We start from the raw sequence: 15,428 nt of genomic DNA on the forward strand, positions 1-15,428 counted from the left end.
GAATTTCAAGTGGAGTGATATGAAAAATAGTACCAATAACATCTTTAAAACATTTCCTTTAAAATCGTGGTTATACGAAAATACAGAATGGTGGGGTGTGAGGAGTTGATTGACATTTGTTTCAGTTGAGCTGTTTTGTGTGATGGGGTCATCCTAAACAAAAGCTAATAAATCCTTTATATCAAATATACAGGATTTAGCAGTTACACAACACTTTTTACCGTAACCATTTTGCAAAAGAGGGTAGAATTATTATCCCCATTTTATAGATAAGAAACTGAGGCACAGAAGTCACTAGCTGGGTCAGTGAAAGTGCTGGAAAGAGAAAGTAGGTCTTCCGTCTCCTAATCCACACCCTAGTCAAATGTCTGCCCATCCCCCTGCACACTCCTCCCCTCTCATCCCTTTTCCCCTTATTTCTCCCTGCCTGTAACCTATCTCTGGATTGATGTGATTGGTGAGGCCTCCCCCCTCCCTTTCCCTTCCTCTGCTGCAACTTAATGAAAAACATTTTGGTGAGAACTGAGGTAGCTCCCTCTCCATCTCACGCCTTTCTCTTCTCTCTCCCTTTATGATCACCATCCTCCTCAGTGAGATTGAGGCATTGAAGGAAAGTCAGCAAGTCGCCTCTTTCTTTCTGATCTGGATTAACTAGTGGCTGTTATGGTAAACTGTAATTCTTTGCATTTACATGTGATGTTGCTGCCGCAACATGTTGTGAAAGCATACATTTATTTATTGAATGGAGACCCCTCCTCACTGGCTTGTAGGTATCTTTCTGCCCCTTCCAGCTCTGACAATCCATTCCTGATCTACAGAGCACCCTTGTGCTCCATCTATTAGAGGTCCAACCAAAGGGGATGCGTAGGCCTGGCTGCCTGTTTTCTGGGCCCTGTCACAGAGCCAACAAGAGGCCAGGTTGTGACTCACTGCTCTGTAGATGTATTAGGAACACATCTCATCTCCACTAGCCACCTCTGAAAGTGATGGAGACAGGGAGAATGTGGGCCTATGGCTATCTCTCCACCTTACACCTGCCAGAAGAGTTGGTCAGGTGCATGATGGGGAATAGGCTTCACCATCGTAAGGGCTGGTGCAGAATATACTCTTCCAGTTTGCCATGAAGCTCCAGGGAGGCACAATCCCCACTGGAGCTCCCACTATGTGGTGCAGCCCCACTTCCGTCCCTCCTCTCCCCCAACATATGGCTGGACTTAAAAACTTAACTTGAGCGTTGAGCCCAAGACCAGCAATGCCTGAACTATGCAGAGAGGCAAGTGATAACTTAAGCCACCCAGAAACTTGATTTGGATTCAGAGACTGGATTTTACCTGGCCACACCACCTCTTATATAAAGGGGTAGGATGTACTTCTGCAGCATCTACTCTTATTTAAACTGGTGTAATTGAGATATGCCTGACTCAACAGATTCAAAAAAAAATTATTCAGTGATAGTGATATGCTGGCAGACCAGGTGTGAGCTCATGCCAAGGCCCCAGGCCTCACTGAACACTGACAAATACATAGCTGGAAACCAGCCTGGCAGGTTAGTATTGTTAAGATGAATATTAGAGTTGTAAGAATGTGTCTAGACCTTATGAATACTGTAGGATGCTGCATGTATTGATCTCACTTATAACCTCTGTAGCCCATGATATAAAGTTATATTGAGTGTTTACATTGTAAACCTCTGTAATTGTGTAACTCACCAAACAGGAAAAGAAGCATTATTTAAGGTAAAGTGTTTCCTCTGCACACCAGATGGCAAATGAGGCATTGTGTAGTATCAAAGGACAGAGACCTTGTTGACTGTATTCTTCACTCCTTCCAGGAAGGGGAGACTTGCATATGACTTCATCCTATCATTTTGGATTCTGGGTTGAGGGGGATAAAAATGACTGAAAAGGAGAAACTGGAAGCTTTATGCTGTCTGGACTCTGAGGGGCAAAGATTCCTAAACATAGGCAAGAAAGCCCCATGCTGCTTGGCATGGGTCAGCCCTAAAGACATGTAGGGCTACTTTTTATGGACGCTAATATGACCTTTTTTAACTCCGACTGTAACTCGTTTGTGTGCATGTTTACAAAGCTAAAACAGGAAATAACTCCCATTTCTTTGTTAATAAACTCTTAATTAATTTATTACAGAACTGGCTACAGGTGCACTGTCTTTGGTTTGAGATCTGAGTACAATTGTCCTGGGGTAAGTGACTGGTCCTTTGGGACCAGCAGTAACCTGAATGTTATGATTTTTGGTGTAAAGTGACCATCTATTACATAGCCCAGCTTGCCTGGTTGGCGAGATAGATGGGAATGCCCAAGGGGACTGTCTGTGACTCGATAGTAAGACTGTTGTGCTTTAGGAGTTCACACCTGTTACTGGGTTGGTGAAATCTAATTATAAATCATACAACCAGTCTGGGGTTTCTGCCCTGCTTTTTGACATTCTGTCCCAAGGCTGGCACTCATGGTTTTGAGCCACTCTAGATAGTTTGGGTGTGGAGGATTAGAGAGCCCTGACTGAAATCAGATGAAGTTCTCAGACCCTATTAGCTTATTACACATAATGGAAATATGGATAACTGCAACGTAGCATTCCACAAGATAGAATGTTCAGCCCTCCCAGGCTGCTTTCAGCTTTGTCACTTCTTCCCTCTCCCCACTTAAGTTTTAGAAACCCAAATGCCTGTGCCAAGGCACTTCTCTTCCCACCAATGTTCTCTCAAGTCCCTTTAGTCTGCAGACTGTAAAACTCTGGCTGACCTCAAACTCCCAGAAGCCCTTGCAGCTTTCTTCTTTCCTTCTGGGACTTGCCTCTGAATTTTATTTCAAGCTTCACAGATGATCAGGATGCAGCTTCTTCTATAGTGCTGCTCCAGGCACAGCTTCTGGGTTTTTTCTTGCTTGTTTGTTTTGGCTTTTTCTCCCCCTTCCCTTCCTGTCTTCTAGCTGCTCAGCTGTAGCTGGTAGTAACAGTGGATGACTTTGGCATCTCACTATAACTAGTCAGGGCTTCCCCATGGAGTTCCTGCTTTTACTGCTACAATACAGTGTAGAGCCAGTGGTAGGCATAAGCAGCCAATGTAATTGCTTAGTGCCCTGAGTAGCTCAAGGGAGTCCCCTGTTTGCTTTTTATTATGTTGGATGAAGGGGCAAAAATATTCCTGTTTAGGGCCCCCAGTGGGCTAGCACCACCACTGATCTAGTGGGTATTTGGGGGTGAAGTATGTTCTCTGACAGTGTAAGGCCATAGGGGATTCTTTACACAGGCACGCAGAAAAGAGAAAGTGGCTGCCTAGTCAAGAAATATAAAAACATATTGAAAAATAGAAGTTGGAGGTGGAGATAGGGTTAACGTTACTGTTCTCTTTCACGTTAAAATCCTTTCCTACATAGGAATATTTAGAACATTCTTTATTTTCACATTAGTCTTTTTGCTTTAGCTGGTAGCTACAAGAAAATGCTAGGATAAGAGTCACAGTTGTATCAGGACTGCTTCTTCCCCATAGAGCACACTCTGTCATTCTCCTAGGTTGAGCCCTTATGGAGCAAATTATGTCCAGGGGCAAATTGTAAGAGCCAAGTTATAAATACTTTAAACACCAAGTTTATAAGGAAAGTGATGACTTGGCCATCACTATAGCAGCACACATGCCATGACTGTAATTATGTAAACATAAGGGTAGTGCTGGGTAGTCACAGTCTGCAAGTGAAGAGTTGAGTGAGCACTGTTTGCAATGGCACACAAGGGAGAGGCAACCTTTCCAGCCCTTTGCAACAAGTGAAGCTAATGTTTATTGACTAGACTAGCACTAGTTCACTTCTGTATGGAAGTCTTTTTATGTAAAAGCTTGTTTGTGGTTCTTTTCTATAGGTATATAATGATATTTAATACAGCAAATTGTTCCTTTCACTATAAACATTTAACAAACATTTTTAAAAAATCCTATACACAAATAGAAGGGAAAATGGTCAATTGAAAAACTTCAATCAAATTAAACTGGTTTAAGGACATAGGCAGTTTGGCTTAGGAGGTCTGTTGTCTACTTTTCTTGGATTAAACGAACTTTATCCCTTTCTTAATCCATTTTGTGGTCACTAAATGTAGTATTACCTGTTAACTAATTTAGTTTCAGGGAGATCTTTATATTTAAAATCCTTGTCTAGATACCTCCTATAATCTAATTGTTTGAAAGGATTTATAGTAAACAATTGGAGAGGCTAACCAGAATGTCCAAAACCTTTCATAAAACTGTAAAAAGTTCTTAATTTAATTTTAACTCCTGGTTAATAACCACAGTTGAAATAAATGTCTCCTTCATAGCTCAAGCTGAATTCATAAAATATACAGATTTACAATTTCCAGAATTATCTTTTTAATTCTGGGCGAGGAAGACAGACAAACGAACTTTTAAAATGGTGACAAATGAATTCAGAAACAACTTTGTCCTAAGTGGAAAACAAACGTGGTCAGGTGAATACCTCTGGCGATGAACTGAAGACCTTTCTTCAGATTTGAATTTTGGTAAAAAGATTCAAGACTCCTTAATGTTGTTGCAATCCAATGAGGAATGGCCTCTATTTAAGAGTCTGTCTTTTGGGGGCTGTTTTTATTTAAAAAGGGCAGATGATTCGAAAAGGAGATGCTGTGGTGCTGTCACCCATCAGTGCTAGGAAACAGAAGGGCTGTGGGAAATGGTTTTCAGCTCTGGGCTCCACTGAACGGGTGTGGAAATAAGCTAGTGTTATTAGAGCCCTTCTCCACCGCAGAGCTTGCAGCGCTTTACAAAACGGAGTAAGGATCATTCTCTGAAACAGAACCTACCAACGCTGTGTGCGGGGCTTAAACCGTTTTCAGTACCCGTGCGGGGAACCTGTTCAGTGTCTGGACTGGAGCCAGGACCTACCTACGCTGTGGCCAGCGCTGGTTTTGTCCGGTCTGGTCTGACTGACTGACTGACTGACTGGGGCTTTCGTCTGCACTGGAGCAATCTGCACCACACTCCTCTCGGGCGGGGTGGGATGGATTCCCCACGGCGAAACGAAGCGAAGCGAAGCGAAGCCAAGCCGGCTGCAGAGCGACGCTGGATCCGCGTGTCCCGCCCGTGCAGCGGGACGGGCAGGGCCGCCCATCGCCAAGCACGGGGCTGGCGCAGGAGCCCGGGGCAGGTGGGTGCGGCGCCGGCGAGAGCGGCCCGCGGTGCGGCCGGGTCAGCGGGGACGGAGGGCACCCGGGAGTCCGGGGCGCGGCTGGGGCCGGATCACGGGACCCGCGCCCAGCTCCCTGCGACCCGCAGCCCGGCGGGGCGGATACTCAGTGGCGCAGGGCCGGGCCCGGGGGGGGGGAGGGGAAAGAGACCCGCCCCTGCCCCACCCGCGTCTCCTAGCAACCGCGCGGCAACAGAACAGCCGGGCCGGGGCGGCGCCTAGTTAACGCTGCTGCTGCTGCCGCCGCCGCCGCCGCCGCCGCCTTCCAAGCGCCCGCCGCGCACCTGCTGCGGCTGCGCCTGCCCCTCGCTCCGCTCTGCTCCCCTCCCCCACCCGGCCCGCCTGCCCCCGCCCCTTCCCCGCTGCCCGGCACCCCCCGCGCCCCCTTTTGGCCGCGCTGCAGGCCTCCCCACCGCCACGTGCACCCTCGAGCCGCGGCCCTACCCCCCCAGGGGCACCCTTTGCACTCCTCTCCGCGCCCTCCCGCTGCCCCAGCCCTGCCGCTCCCCAGGGCACCATGCGCCAGACCCCAGAGGACAGCCTGCGTCGCAGGAAGAAGGCGCCCCCGCAGCCACTGTAAGTGTTGCCTTTGCCTCAGGGCTCTGGCTGGGCCAGGGCCAGCCTCTAATCCATGTGACCTCAGGGGGCCAGCCATGAGCAACAGTCCCTGCAGACACCTGGCCCTGAGTGGGTGCTGGAGGGGGTAACACCTTGTTCTGTACCATTGGGCATTGTCCTGCCAGGAGCTTAGCACCCTCTGCTCAGGGCCCTGGGGACTGAGCCCTTAATGGCTGCCTGTCCATAAGAACAGCCGTACTGGGTCAGACCGATGGTCCATCTAGCCCAGTGTCCTGTCTTCCGACAGTGGCCAATGCCAGGTGCATCAGAGGGAATCAATAGAGTAGATAATCAACTGACCCATCCCCAGGGCCTCTCATCTGAATAGACACCGTTCCTGCAGCAGTCTTGGGATTGGGAACCAAGTGCTCTTCAAATAAGTAAGGATTTGGAAGAATAGGATCCAAGCCTTTAGCTGAACTCCTTGATCTTTCTATCTCACTGCACCCTGTGCCATGTGCCTGCAATTATGTGTGTGCCTTGGGAGGCTATAGACACAAGAATGGCCACACTGTCAGACCAATGGGCCATGTAGCTCAGTATCCTGTCTTCTGACAGTGGCAATGCCAGATCGTGGCACGTTCTGAGTGATCCACCCCCTATCATCCACTCCCAGCTTCTGGCAGTCAGAGGTTTAGAAACACCCAGATCATGGGGTTGTGTCTCTGACCATCTTGGCTAACAGTTATTGATAGACCTATCATCCTTGAACTTATCCAGTTCTTTTTTGAAGCCAATTATACTTTTGGCCTTTGCAGCATCCCCTGGCAATTAGTTTCACAGGTTGATTGTGTTTATGAAGAAGTACTTCCTTTTGTTTGTTTTTAAATCTCTTGCCAGTTAGTTTCATTGGCTGACTTCTGGTTCTTGTGTTATGTGAAAGGGTAAACAACACTTCGCTATTCACTTTTTCCACACCATTCATGATTTTATAGATCTTTATCATATCTCCCTTTAGTCATCTCTTTTCCATGCTGACCAGTCCCAGTCTTTTTAATCTCTCTTCATATGGAAGCTGTTCCCTAACCTTAATTTTTGTTGCCCTTTTCTCTACCTTTTTCAAATTCTAATGTCTCTTTTTTGAGATGGGGCAACCAGAACTGCACAGTATTCAAGGTGTTTAGATTTATATAGTGGCATAGTGATACTTTGTCTTACCTATCCCTCTCCTAATGGTCCCTAACATGAACTTTTTTGACTGCCAGTGCACACTGAGTGGATGTCTTCAAGACCTATTCATGATGACTCCAAGATCTTTGAGTGGCAACAGCTAATTTAGGCCCCATCATTTTGTATGTATAGCTGGGATTAATTTTTCAAATGTGCATTACTTTGCATTTATCAACATTGAATTTCATCTGCCATTTTGTTGCCCAGTCACCCAGTTTTGTGAAATCCATATGTAACTCGTCACAATCAGCTTGGGATGTAACTCTCTTGAGTAATTAATATCATCTGCAAACTTTGCCACCTCACTGTTTATCCCCTTGTCCAGATCATTTATGAATGTTGAACAGCATTGGTTCTGGTACAGATCCTTGTAGGACCCTGCTGCTTACCTCTTTCCATTGTGAAAACTGACCATATTCCTGTCCTTAGTTTTCTATGTTTTAATCAGTTACCGATCCATGAAATCACCTTCCCTCTTATCGCCTGACTGCTTACTTTGCTGAAGAGACTGTGGTGTGGAACCTTGACTTTCAGAAAGCCTTTGACTAAGTATACTTTATCCACTGGATTGCATTTGTCCACATGCTTGACACTCTCAGAGAATTCTAATAGATTGATAAACACATTATGCTAAGGAAGAGTCAATACAGCTTTTGTAAAGGGACATCATGCCTTACCAATGTGTCCCACAATGCCCATACTGACCATTCTGGCTATCAGTTTGAACTCTGCTGCCCTGCAGCCATTCGCCTGTCCCCCTTTAAAGTTCCAGGAATTTTTGAAATTCCATTTCCTGCTTGGTTGGTGTGGAGAGCTCACATCTCATGATCTCAGATGACCAGGGCAGCTTCATGCACCAAAAGCTCTTCTGCTTGTAGCACACCAGAACTTCTGGATCTGATCAGCATGTGGGGAGAGGAGGTTGTGCAGTCCCAGCTTTGCTTCAGCCGAAAGAACTATAATACCTACAGTCAAATTTCTCATTTAATGGTGGAGAAGGGCTAGGAACAGGATACATTGCAGTGCCATGCAAAAATTGAGGAGCTGCGGCAGGGTACCAAAAGGCAAGGGAGTAAAATTGTCGCTCTGGTGCAGAGCCAAAGACCTGACACTTCTATAAGAATTGGAAGCCATTCGCAGTGACAACCCCACCTCCCCTGTCAAGTGATCCGTGGATACCTCCGCGGGCCCAGGGGCAGTGGACACTGGACTCAACCCTAATGAAGTCATGGACAAGGAGGTTGAGTCGGAGGACTATGCAGAGCAGGGGACTGGGTCGTTTGCTCACATGGGAGCCAGGACCTCATCTTGGTCCTGGAGGGTTTGAGCCAGTCCCAGCCCTACAGCTCTGGCATGCAGGATGCAGGAGAGGGGAGCTTGGGTAAGTAACTTTTTTTGAGCTGATGCTGCTTGGTTACATGAGATACAGCTGTCCTTTGCTTGGTTGCATGATACAGCTGCTTCCAGGGATAAAAATGCACAAGAAAAGCTGTTTGCATGTGCTTCCGATTCCCCTGTTCGGGTAGGCAGTGCGATGGAAAAGTGTGTTAATGCACACAGATTTCACGGGAATCCTCCAGAGAGATTGCTAGGAAACTTTCCTGGAGGTACTTGCCAATCCTCTGCTGGTGATTCCTCAGCAGAGCTGCTTTATTTCTTCCCCCATTGTAGAAAACTTTTCTGTACTTGTACGTCGCTTTGGTCCATGCACAGGTGAGCAGCATAGGGATCCTGGTTTGAAGCTGCTTGCAGGAAGGAGATGCATCCCTGCTTACGCAGGAGTGAGATCGGCTTCTATGGTCTCTGCCTGTGAAAAATGGTGGTACAATTTGAAATGTTGTTTCTATCTACCTGCATCAATACCCAAACAACCACCCACATCTTTTCCCTAGCTTGAGTGCCCCCTGGGCATCCCACAGCTGCGGCTGATAAGAAAACGACAGCAGAGAAGCACAGAGAAGATGTTCCAAGAGCTTCTCCAGTCTGAGGCAGGAAGGAAAAAAGGAACATGGAGACACTGTCTGAAAATCATAAAACTGGCAGGTAGAGGAGGGAAAACAGAAGCCATGGAGGAGCAAACGGAACTGCTAAAGTTACATATACCGCTGCAGATTGAATTCATGCGTGCTTGCCCTCCCGCAGCCAATACCGAACTGTTTTCCATGCCATCCCCAAACTCTATCTACACACTCCTACCAAACTCCCGGCCCATCTCATCCCCCGTTTACTCCACCCCTTCAGACAGTGTCCAGAACAATAACTGAACTTAACACCCAGCTGTCGTAGCCCACTCTGCACCTCACTGCTTTCTCCCCTCCAGGCCAGCTTTTCATCTGTTTGCTTATCTTTCACAGTGTCTTTATTAAATAACAGTTATTCACAATCTTCCTTTGTCTCTTATACCTGGTGGTTGCACCTCATATTGATACACAGTTCAAGCTGGATAGCAGTCATAGCATAGCATAGCGCTGTTTACAAAGATTGATGCTCATTGTCAAAACAGTTCTTCAAGGCCTCCGTGATTCGAATGGCCCCACAGTATTCCCCTCTCATAGCCTTGACATATGCTTGTTCATATTCAGCTGCCTGATGATCCACCTTTGCGTGCCGAGGGAGAAACACTTTTCACCCTTAGCTTTGCGTGTGTTATGGAGCACACAGCAAGCGGCTATGACCATGGGAATATTTTTCCTCATTTAGGTCTAACCTGACATAAAGGCAGTGCCAGTGAGCTTTTAATTTGCCAAATGATGATTTGACACATGCTCAACTTGTTGTTGAAGTGCTCCTTGCTGCTATTCAGGTTGCCCATATAAGGCTTCATGAGCCATGGCAGAAAGGTCTCTCCCAGGATCACAATAGGCATCTCAACTTCCCCCATTGGAATCGTTTGGTCGGGAAAGGAAGTCCCTGCTTTCTGTACAGGCCAGGGTTCCTGAAGATAGTGTTATGCACCTTACCTGACCAACGTGTGTTGATGTCAGTGAAACGCCTGCAGTGTTCCACAAGCACCTGCAGTGCCATAGAGAAGTACCTCTTTCTATAGATGTACTTCGTTGCAAGATGCTCCAGGGCCAGAATTGGGATATGCATGCCATCTATCACCCCGCCACAGTTAGGGAATCCCATCGGTGCAAAGCCATCTCCTATTTCACGCACATTTCCAAGACTCTCAGTCCTTCATAGTAGAATGTCATTAATGGCCCCGCACACTTGCAATAACACAGCTCCAACAGTAGACTTCCTGACTCCAAACTGATTAGCAACCGACCACTAGCAGTCTGGAGTTGTTAGCTTCCATACAGCGATTGCCACGTGCTTCTCCACTGAGAGGGCAGCACTCCTTATGGTGTCCTTGCGGTGCGGGGTAGGGATGAGCAGTGCAAAGATTTCCATGAAGGCGACTTTGTGCATTTGAAAGTTGTGCAGCCCCTACTCGTCATCCCAGTTCCGTATAACTATGTGATCTCACCACTCAATGCTTGTTTCACATGCCCAAAAGTGGCAGTGCACCATGTGCAGATGCTCCATAAATGCAAATCTGACATTGTCTGTTTGCATTGCACAAAGCAGCTCAGGCACCTCAGATTTGAGTTCTAATTGGGAGCTCATGATATGCTGCATGAACAGTCACAATGTGGTCAGAACACTGACAACAACAGTGGAGAGAAATACAGGCTCCATCATTTCAGATAGAGATGGTGGGCGCTCAGGAAACTGGGGCTGTTGAAAAATGCTGCAAAACACAACCAGAAACCCATGGAATGACAGGACAGAAATCACTGCATCATGGGACGTTGAGCCCACACCCATAATACACTGGAATCCTCTCCACCTTCCCACAACTCCTAGTGGCACAAGGTGACGAGTTGCACAGTGGGATAGCTGCCCACAGTGCACAGCTCTCCATATCAATGGTAGAGCACCAAGTGTGGACGAACTTCGGCGATACGAGTGCTGTGTGGACAGACACAAGTGTTGTGATCACAGAGTTTTTTGATCATCACTGTAACTTGCGTTGACAAAATTTTCTAGTGTGGACAAGGCCTCAGAGTACCTTTCCTAGATGAAGAGCTCTGTGTATCTTGAAAGCTTGTCTCTCTCACCAACAGAAGTTGGTCCAATAAAAGATATTACCTCACTCATCTTCTCTTCTTTTTTCTTGTCTCTGTTTAATTAGCTTCCTCATTTTTTGTATAGTTCAGTTACTCTTTTTTTTTTTATTTAAGTGATTTTCTTTGTTTCCTCCCTTCCCACCCTACAAGAATGGGAAATTTAATTACATTGTGGTCGCTATTACTGAGCGGTTCAGCTTTAATCACCTCTTGGGCCCAATCCCGTGCTGCATTTAGGGCTAATCAAGAATTGCCTGTCCCCTTGTAGGTTCCAGCAGTAGCTGCTCCAAGTAGCGGTCATTAATGGTGTCTAGTAATTTTTGTCTCTGCATCCACCCTGAGGTGGCATATGGCAATAGTTGAGGTCCCCCATTATTAGTGGCTAAAAAAATGGAAAACCCTCTCTAACCTACCAGAGATTACCATGAACAAGGGCCAGCACCCACAAAGGATCAGCCAGTTTACAACTGTTGGTATTTGTATTGTGGTAGCATTTAAATTCCTGCTCCACATACTCACAATCTAAGCAGAAAATGTCAACAATTCTCATCCAAAGCAAAGAACCATTTTTCTGGGTTGTAATAGAACTGTGTTCTCTGCACATAGTTCACAGCTCTGGTGTCCCAGTAGTCATGCCCTTGCTTTCTTCCTGTGCAGCAGTGGTGTCCTTTCTGCCCCTTTATAGCCACTGAATGCTGTGGATAGAGAGGTGTGTTTCTCAGTGAGATGCCTACCAGCAGAACAGCTTCCTGCGTCTCCTAAGCACACTGGAAATTTATTTCCTCCTGGCATGCATCTCTTAATTTCTCTGTTTCTGCCTTCAGTTTTATTTTAATTTTGTTACAAAATTATTTACAACTGTGTCGCTGGGTGGAATGTGAATGACCAGTCATCATAACATTGATATCAATATTGCAAAATTACAATAATTTGTATGAGATACGACATTTCAGATACCAATGGAAAGGTTATACTTTGCTAAAATAGATAAGCACATTATTATGTATGTATCTGTGTTTGTTGTATTGAGTTCTAAATATGTATGATATATCTGAATCCAAACACTTGTGCTGTGTTTCTGGGTGAGACCCCAAACAAGATGGCAACAGCACTAAGCCTGCTTAATGGCCCATCAAGGAAACTCAAAGGTACAATGAATTCTGTGAAAGAACCCAGGGCTACACCTTATGAGTCACCAGGACATGTGAAAACATGCCCAGGGACATGGGACTCTGGGGCTTTCCTATGCTATGTGCTGTGCGGCTGTGTTTGGGACAAGCCACATGACAAAGGAACATAAAAGGCAGCTGCACCATCCCCATCTTGTTTTCATTTCTGTTCCTACCTCTGGATCAACTCATCTGCAACTGAAGCGGTGAAACAAAGGACTGAGACCCAGCCAGGTACTGGATGTATGCTAGAGAGACTGTACAAGCCTGCAAACTCCACAATTCTACTACGAATCCGATATATATGGACTTTATAGTCATTTGTATGTATCTGATTGCTTTGACCTTTTATCATTTCTCTTATCACTTATTTCTTTCCTTTTATAATAAACCTTTAGTTTAGTTACTAAAGGATTGGCTAGCAGTGTGGTACTTTGATAAGAGCCAAATTTCTATTGATCTTGCAATGTGACTGACTCTTTGGGGTCAGGAGACCATTTTGGTAAAGGGAGTAGAGTTTCAGCTAAGTTATCTCTTTATTAGACCTAGTTGCTGTCTGGGAGCCAGAGACTGTAATGCGATAAAGGGGGCTGTCTAATTTTTTGTTTTAGCTTCTTGATAACCAGAAGCATTGTTTGTAACTGGCTGGGGAATCTAACTGCAGTGTAAACCATCAATTTGGGAGAATCCACTCTCCTTTCTGCAGCCTGCCCTGACCTTGGCATTCTCAGGTGGGCTACCCTAGGCATGGACAGGTCACAACATTTTGGAATTTATTCTGATAGCACCCAAAATGTGCTAGGCGGTGTACAAACATACCAGAAAACACAGTGCCTACCCAAAAAAGCTTTGTCTAAAAAGGAAAAGATTGGAGTAAAGGGTACAGTATTCAAGCAAAGTGACACATAAGGGATATGATATCTCCTTTGCAAGCCTTTTGATGGAAATATTATTTTTCCCTGAGCAATAACCCTGGTGATAGGGTTATTATAGTTTGAGTTCTATCTCTGTAAAGGAAAGGGCTAGTGATATTTCCTCCCCCCCCCCCCAAAAAAAACAAAAACAAAAACAAAAAACAAAAACCCAATGCTTTGTTCTCCCACAGTCCTTTGAGGTGTATTTGAAGTGTAAGGGGGCTGTTGGCCCCTTACTGAAACGTAATGGGTTTTTTTGGTTGGCCATCTCCCAATAGCCAAAAAAAAAAAAAAAGGAAGGGCTGAAAAGAAACAGCTGAAGGATTCTGACTGACAGTCCCTAGGGCCAATGGGGAGAGGCCAACGCTCCAGGTCAGCCTGATTGAAAGGGCAGGCAGGCCAATGAGGGAGTCAGGAGCCTGTCCTCAGTGTGAACTGGAGCTACCTGAGCCAGAGTAGGGCAGAGCTAAGGAGAGAGCAGCAGCCTGCTGAGCTGAGCTGAGCTGGGCTGGGCAGAGAGCAACAGCCTGGCCAGAGGAGCAGCCCTGAAGCCAGAGCTGGACTGGAGCCAGAGCAACAGCAGAGCTGGAGCAGCACAGACCAGCCATGCCAATGGTGAGCCAGGGCTGAGCGAAAATGGGGAGCAGCGGGGCCAGAGCCAGGAAAGCAGACACTCACTGTGCCACAAGTAACACTGCAGCTGAGTGTGGTGAGCAGCTGGGGAGAGCGAGGCGGGACATTGGGCAGAGAGGGCCCGGTGCAGGGAGATATCACCAGATGAGGGGCCTTGCAGGCCAGACTCAGAGGGGACATGAACCCAACGAGAGAGCCAGTGCTGGGAAGAAGGGTCCTCCCATTTAGAGCCTGAGGGCATGTGGCCACACCAGAGCAGGTTTCTTACAAGCAGTATCAGCTCAGCGCAACCAGGTCCTAGGAGGGAAGCCTGGGATGTATGAGGAATAGGCTGTGAACTTAGTTTCAGAGACTATGGTTTGATGTGTTCCCATGCCTGTAGGGCAAGGTTCCTTGTTTCGTCTACCCTTTTCCATCTTTTCCTTATTTATCTTACAATTGCTGTTTATTAAATTGTATTTGGTGTGAACTTAATATAGTGATCAGTGGATCAGGGAAGTGGCGAGTGTGGTGAGAGTACCCCGGAGCGGGGACACCTGAGCCTCTGTCCTACGTGACCATTACAAGATTGGGGGTTAAGCCTCCCAGGTATCCTGTCAAGGTTGTGAGGATTACCACGTGGGAGAGTGGAAGGGGAGTCCTCGAGCTAAGGCAGGCCTCCAGCTAAAGAGATTTGGAGCGGGGACTCAGATCCTTTTGCTACAAGTTCCACCAGGGTACTGCAGAAGTCAGGAAGTTCCCCACATTAGCAGGACCATTCCCCCGCTTACATAATCACAACAAAACACATGGTCCCTAGTGGCATTACTAACAAAAATGATAATTAATTAACTAAATTTTGGTCCCAGGCAATAGATCTCTGATAGGGGAGTCCAGTAACGTATATTTTATCCTTTCTTTTTTGGCATGTGACCTAAAACAGAGTATTGTGGGAAGTATGTTCAGGGTGTCATAATTGAGGGACCTCTTGTACAAGTCACTTCAGATCTTGAGAATAATTCTCCCTTGGCCCCAGACAGTGTGTCAGACTACCACTTTTGAAACTACTGTTTTGTGGAATTTTGAAAGGGGGCTCAAATCAGGTTTATAATAGAAACTTGGGCCTGTTCTGGCCCCCAGTCTGGCATATGGGCGTCATAAGAGCCCGAAGAAGGTGGGAAGGGAGGAATTCTTCTTGTTCAGGAACAATGTAGCACCCTGAAGCTGGTTTAGATTATGCCATGGGTCATTTGAGCCCTCATAGCTGCCTGAATCTAGGTGGTGCAAAGGTAATAAAGCTCTTCTATTCTTCTGGGCTGCACTTTCTGTGCTGCATCTTTTGCCTTCATTTGCAACGTTAGCCATGGAACAACTGCTGTCATGCTATAATAAAGTGTGTTCTTTAATACACAGGTTGGGAGGTGGGTATCACATAGTAAAACAGAAACATCTGTTAGAACATTCATGAACAGATTGTTGGCTGGAAGTCTTTCTCTTGATTCTCTGCCTGCAACAGAAGTTGTTACTATAATCCCTTGAATATACTAAGAAGGACTGCACATGGATCTTGGAGATAACCAGCAAAGTGGGGCAGAATTAAATGCGACTATGACCTGGACTTGG

At 46.3% G+C, this 15,428-nt stretch overlaps 1 protein-coding gene across 3 annotated transcripts in view; it reads left to right on the forward strand.

Annotated features, from left to right (window-relative positions):
* Positions 1 to 2,195: 2,195 nt before the first annotated feature.
* The window catches only part of CUNH2orf73 (chromosome unknown C2orf73 homolog), a 29,507-nt gene continuing 16,274 nt past the window's right edge, over positions 2,196 to 15,428 (forward strand). The window contains exon 1 of one of the 3 annotated variants that reach the window (XM_067565152.1): positions 2,196 to 2,202. The gene's annotated coding sequence lies outside the window, so the exon portion shown is untranslated. Of the gene's footprint in view, positions 2,203 to 4,804; positions 5,169 to 5,765; positions 5,784 to 15,428 lie in introns of those variants that run through there. The other 2 variants (XM_067565151.1, XM_067565153.1) reach the window with 2 other exon arrangements.

The sequence above is a fragment of the Emydura macquarii genome, unplaced genomic scaffold (assembly GCF_026122565.2).
Source record: "Emydura macquarii macquarii isolate MOO-44397 ecotype Brisbane River unplaced genomic scaffold, CSIRO-AGI_Emac_v2 contig_2676, whole genome shotgun sequence".
Classification (NCBI taxonomy): domain Eukaryota; kingdom Metazoa; phylum Chordata; order Testudines; family Chelidae; genus Emydura; species Emydura macquarii.